At 44.2% G+C, this 5636-nt stretch overlaps 1 long non-coding RNA gene across 1 annotated transcript; it reads left to right on the plus strand.

The window, feature by feature from the left end:
* Positions 1–241: 241 nt before the first annotated feature.
* Positions 242–3243, plus strand: LOC136791811 (uncharacterized). The gene is made up of 3 exons (XR_010834606.1): positions 242–746; positions 1265–1347; positions 2391–3243. It is a non-coding gene; the product is annotated as an uncharacterized lncRNA (long non-coding RNA).
* Positions 3244–5636: the final 2393 nt, after the last annotated feature.

The following is a 5636-nucleotide window of genomic DNA, read 5'->3' on the forward strand; positions in this document are numbered from 1 at the left end:
TCTCTGTTTTATGGTGCAGCAGGCCCGGATTTGCAAAGTTTCATTCTCCTGGTTTGCAATGCCAGAAACATACTACTATCTGTATGAATAAAGCATTTTCTCCAAGAACACGCCTAATGGTTCGAGTCAGTCTACCAGATGGGTTGTAAAACACTTTGAAACAACTCCACTCAAAGGATATTATACTCCTGAAGCTGTATGTTTATTATAAACAGAGCTTTCTAAGTAAAAAACATAGAAATGCTGTCTACTTCTGAAGCAATCTGACATGTGGAGCTGCACTAGATCTCTGCTGAAACAGAGCGGAATTTATCGCTCCCCCTAAATATCAAAGAGGCTCGAGGAGCAGCCGTACCATTTTTGGGTCTTTTTAACTGGGAGGCAGTGTGAGTGACTGAAAAGCCCACGTAGTTTTAATTTATTGTCCGCTGGGCGTTCGGCAGTCTCCCTGCCGTGAGCTGACTCCAGGCCTTCCCTGAGCAAGCTCCCCGCGTGCTCAGAGGAGAACTGATGGACAACATGTCGATCCCCGGGGAGGATTGTGCCCGGTTTTGTCTCCAGACGTGGGCCACAGGGTGCCCTCTGCCCCTTCGCCATGGCCGGACCTACTGCTAGAGGCCATGCCCACATGTCAGTCCCATCTCCTCTCTTCCCACCCCCTCGCCCCGTAGGCCTGCTCCCTGTTACCTCCCAGCCTAGGGACACAAACGTGGCCGCCCTGAGGCCGCCCGACCCGCAGCAGCCAGGTGGGACGCGCGCGTTGCCCGTGAGGGCCGTGGCGCTGGGGGGGGCGTGCTCCTGGCGGCACCTTCTGACGGAGGCCAGGCCTGAGGCGCCCTGCCCAGACACGGGGGCTCCCAAGTGCTCCCCTGCATCACGGCCACCCCACTTCAGACTGCGCCTTCTCAGTCACACCACTTAATGAGGCTCTTTAATTACAAAATGGCCCTCTTGGGACGGGGTCTGTAGGTAGGGCTATTCTGCCAAGAAGTTGGGAGACGCTTGAGCCAACGAGCTTCTGCAGCGTGGAAACAACAGCAGCACTTCAGGGGGATGCAGCTTTTGGCTCTTTGGCCTTCTCCCCCTCTAGGGTCCAGTTTCCAACTCCCCGCCAGGGCCAGTGATAACACTTCCCCCAGAGATCTCACGTTTGAGCTGACTTAAAGTGTGCCCCGCAAGGGAAAGGCCTGGTAGGAGGGATGGGCAGCAAAGCACTGGAGCCAAACACTTACCTTTTCCAGTCACTGTTTTACTCCTTTTTCAGAACGTGGGATGCTGGGATTGTCCCTGTAAAACACAGTTAGTGTCTGCATTAGGATTTGTTAAACATCACCCATAAGAGAAAAGGTAAGTGGATTTTTTAATCTGAATTTGTACAGGCTTTTCTCTCATTCTTTAAGCAGCTCCGTTAATATTTTTCCTGTAATTTGTATAAAGTACTTAGCATTCAAAACAGAGCCTTTTTAACCTTTTGCCCAACTTAGCTTTTTGTACTTTAAAAAAAAAGGGGGGGGGAGATGGAGAGGGAGAGAAACCCTTTAAGTGCCCTGGGCCTGGGTTCCTTCAGTGTGCAGGCTGTAAATGTTTTACTTTGATTTGAGATACATGACAATAAATTAGGGGACATTTATCAAAGCTGCTTTGTTGCATTGCTGACAAAAGCTGCTTTTTGCATAAATTACTGCATTATACAAATACACTTAGCAGGATCCTGTTTCTTTGATGTTAGTAGAGGAGATTTATGTCCAATGGAGTTTTTATTTATCTGCCCTGTTCACCTCAACAAGGGCAGGACATATTCCTCAATTAGTTCCATACCCCTAGAAATGACATATATATCTCACAACTAGAAACAGAGAAATTTAAACAAAACAACACAAAAAAGCAAGTGCACTTTTCCTGGCAAGTCTAAACTACTGTACGGTGTAAAAAGTAAATATTAGGCTGGCGCAGTATCTTTGAAATCTTTGTTCTGAGATGACTTTGAAAACTATTTAAGTAAGCTAATTTTGACAAAACAATATTCCCTTTGCAGAAAAGCTTTTCTAGACTTCATTAAGGGACTAAGTAAATATGAGACCATTTCAACAAATACTTGATATCCGAATAAGGAGGCTAAAAGAATAGATTCCCTGTGCAGTAATCCTCTCTGGAACTGTATTTATGCTAAAAAATCTCTTTTGCTGAATATCTAATAAACTAATGAAGGCCATCGTAGGCTAAATGGTGAGTTAAGATGGTTAAAAAGGAACTTGTCAAATGAATAAATTGGCTAAACAGGCACATTTCTTAAATGAATACAGAATCTCTTGAACACAATTTGGAGTGCCATTCTTCTGTCACTCACCATTGCCAGCCCTCAGCTTGCATGTAATTTATTTTCTCCCTAGGTCACTGGTTCATGCAGCCCTATGTGGCAACGCGGAGTCGTTACCGTACGATGGCCTGAAATAATTCTGGAGAACTCTTTTCTGTCCCAGATTTAAAAAGGAAAAAAAATAAAAGGTGACCCACAGCAACCTGCAGCAATGCAGCTGATAGAGGCAGGGGCGCTGCTGGCGATTTGGGCAGAGGAAGGCGAGGAGGGGTGTGTGTGGCACGGTCCTGGGATGGGTGGTGGCCGTCATTCTCCAGCACTGACCAAGTCGTGTGGCCCATTTTTTGTCCTGTGTGGGGGCAGAATCAGACCCAGATGGTGCCAGGCTGTCTGGAAAACCCCGGCCTAAATTTTCCACTGCCCTCTTCTTCACATCCATAGTGGTGCCTGTCGGTTGGTGTGATTTTTTAATCACCTCCAGCACATCCCTGAGCAAGACTGTGTGGAGGAGCTGGTTTGTGTTGGACACCACCAGCTTCAACCCAAAGGCCTTTCTGTCAGGGCCTTGAACCTACACCAGTGAAATGCAAAGTGCTGAGGACAAGAGGTTGAAGCAGAAGGTTTACAGTGTCCTCCTCCCCTCCCTTGGTCTCTCCCCAACCCTGGAGAGATGCTCCTGCTTCCCTGGAGCCCTCCGCTGGGGCTAAGGGCCCATAGCTGGTATCTCTGGTGTTTCACACTTTTTAACTGGCCCTTGCCAGACACTTTGTTGATCGAGATGTTTCCGTCAAAAACGTTTTGAGATTTATTTATTTTTCATTAATGTCTACCATATTATTGAAGGTTTTCAAGTTATACTAGAAATTTCCTTCTCTAAAATGGTTATAAAATGTCATTAGCAAACTGGTGTATTTTTATTTTTTTATTTTTTAAAGGAAAAGATGTCCTTACGTGTTAATATTTAAAAAAAAAAAAAAGGCTGTTTTTCATAAACTGTGGAAGATGTTTGGTCTCCTTCACCCTCCATTCACCCCTAAGGAAAAGTCAAAAAAAAAAAAAAAAAAGAAAAAAAGGAGAGAGCTCCTTCTCTGAACATTTAATGAAGACAGGAAAACAATAAAATTACACCAAAATAGATTTTCATTATTCAGGCAGCTCTGGGGAAGAGATTCCACCCAGCGCATTTCAACGATCCCAGACAATGGATTACTATCATAATTTGTTCTTAAAGTCTGTTTAATTGGCTTACTTAGCCACCTGTTCAGAAGAGTTACCATGAAAACAGCGGGTTTGTTGAATTTCTGAGTAGCCAACCTTTCATCCTTCATTCTGCCTCCTTCTCCTCTTCCGTTTGCCATGAAATACCAAGCGATGCTTAGCCCAGACTTAAAAATAATCTCATCGGCATCCCAAATGTATGGTAACCAACCAGGGGGAGCTGCAAAGTTGTCACAATAACATGCTAATCGGGGCATTTACTCACTGTCAGTCCTGTCTGTTCCTGGGTGAACACCGATTTATTACAGCCCACTGCGTGTATAATAACAGTGTAAAAATGTAGAGAACGACGTGCGCATTCACAGTACGTGCATAGGTACCTGGCACCCTTCTGGCTTAATTACAGCAACAAATTTCACATTAAGATGGTCCATGAAAAAATAAAAATTAAAAAAAAAGTGAGAGGAAATCCTGCAGTGGCCTTTGACAGTGTTGTTGGTTGCTTCAGGGCCAGGGCTGGCGGGGCTCGGGAGCAAGCAGCTTGCGTCCCCCTGCCCGCAGCAAGCCCCGGCCCAGCCCTGGGCTCTGTGTCGGGGCTCAAGCCAACACAGCGCTCTCCGCTCACTGCCGCTAGCACAATGGTTGCTTAATTTGAACAGACAGCAGCATGTAAAAATGTAAATATTCGCTATTTGTTAATACAGGCCTAAGTTATTGCCGCAGCCGGCTGGTTTGCTTTCCGCGCACAGGGACGCCTATGTGCAACCCGCTCTTCGTGGGTTTCAGTGGAGAAATATTTTTAAGAAGCCATTATCTAAACTGCTGATGTAATAAGTCGCTGGTATATGAAATACACTTAATAACTCAACTTTAGTTATTTATTGTGAACGAGGGTGCATTCTCCTTGATTCCATTTCCCAGCGAAATATAAGTGGAGCTTTCATCATGAGTGCTTGAATTTATGGCAAGCAGACCAAGTGACATTAAGAAAGCCACACAATCCCTTCATTCAGGCTTTAATAAGGAAGCCAAGGAAAAATTATCCAAGCTGTTTTGCGGGTGACAGCACAAGAACTTTTTGGAGTCAGAAAGTTAGCACGGAGGCTCCCTGTCAGCCCATTAAAAAGCAAGGTTGGCATTCCCCGATATTGGAACCATGTGTGCGGAGGAATTTTTCTTCTGGTAAGACATTCCAAATATTGTCCCAGAGCCAAACACTTCGGTGTTAGACTAATTTAAGCAGTATGTTGGAATCAGCTCTCAGGACTTTGATCATATGGAGATCGTTTGTTACAAATTGAACTAACCCAGTCTCTATTTCTGGTGGATCAGAACTATGGATTTGTTGAATTAAATGCCTCATTTAATGCAGTTTGCACATGAAAAGAAAGCTGCACTCAGGAATCTGATAGTGAATTTTTCACCTAACCAACAGGTCTACTTTTTTATTACTTTTAAACCTAATCCATACTCAGTCCACACTGTTCTTAATAAGCCCGAGGCTGTATGGAATGAAGGTTTAAATCAGCTCGTATGTTATGGGGGGAAAGCATCACTGAATTATCAAACCGTGTAATAAGGAACACATTTGAATCCAATTCAAGAAATAATTTTATGAAGAAAAATAAATTAGTCCTCGGTTGTTATTTACCATCCAAATAGTGCAGCGCTCTTTCATGACAACAGCGCAGGGAAAACTGAAAAATGATTTTGCAGACATTGAATTTTTTTTCCTGCCTCGCATTGCTGTCCCCGTTTTCACAGCTGAGCTATTGCGAGGGTTAAAAGTGCACAAAATAAAGCATTTCCACATATGGCTGCACTTTCTTTTCATTTCTTGAAGTTATAATGTCTTTAACTGTTGATAATGATATTATAAACTGTCATTTAGTGCATTTTGAGTATATTAAATACATGAAACAAAGATGTGTGGTTCCAGCTGGACCCTGATCAGAAACACTGAGATCTGATTCCCTAAAACTGCAGATAGCGACGTGCGGGGCTCACGGGGGAGGCTGTGGCACAGGTAGTACTTGCAGTCATGAGAGAATAAAATAGTAGAAGAAACGCGTTAGCCTAGGAGCAGGACAAAACCCAAAAC

This window comes from Anser cygnoides, chromosome 12, assembly GCF_040182565.1.
Source record: "Anser cygnoides isolate HZ-2024a breed goose chromosome 12, Taihu_goose_T2T_genome, whole genome shotgun sequence".
Classification (NCBI taxonomy): Eukaryota; Metazoa; Chordata; class Aves; order Anseriformes; family Anatidae; genus Anser; species Anser cygnoides.